Here is a 426-nt window from a genome sequence, read left to right on the forward strand (position 1 = left end):
TTAAGTTGCAACGTTTCCCACAATATAAAAATGTACACAATATACACACAATATTATATATATTATAATATTTAAAAGATTCAGGTATAAAATTGCATGCAGCAGCAAGACATTAAAAGCATTATAAAAAGCATATGCATTGAACAAATGCAAACATTCACAGTGTAGTGCAAACAGTGATTAGATTCCGAGTAGAAATTGTCAGAAGACTGAGTCATTCAACAGCCTGATGGCCTGTGGATAAAAACTGTTTTTAAGTCTGGATGTTCTGGCTTTCAGGCTCTTATAACGTCTGCCAGAAGGTAACAATGTGAACAGTATGTGCTGAGGGTGCGTACTGTCTCTGATAATGTTATGTGCCCTCTTAGTTACCCGGGTTTTATAAATGTCCTGAAGTGATGGAAAAGCTGTTCCACAGATATATTG

General features: G+C 35.7%; 1 protein-coding gene across 1 annotated transcript in view; it reads left to right on the forward strand.

Annotated features, from left to right (window-relative positions):
* ndufs3 (NADH:ubiquinone oxidoreductase core subunit S3) overlaps positions 1-426 on the forward strand; it is a 5,728-nt gene that overhangs the window by 1,102 nt on the left and 4,200 nt on the right. The window lies entirely within an intron of this gene.

This window comes from Etheostoma spectabile, chromosome 1 (genome assembly GCF_008692095.1).
Source record: "Etheostoma spectabile isolate EspeVRDwgs_2016 chromosome 1, UIUC_Espe_1.0, whole genome shotgun sequence".
NCBI lineage: Eukaryota > Metazoa > Chordata > Actinopteri > Perciformes > Percidae > Etheostoma > Etheostoma spectabile.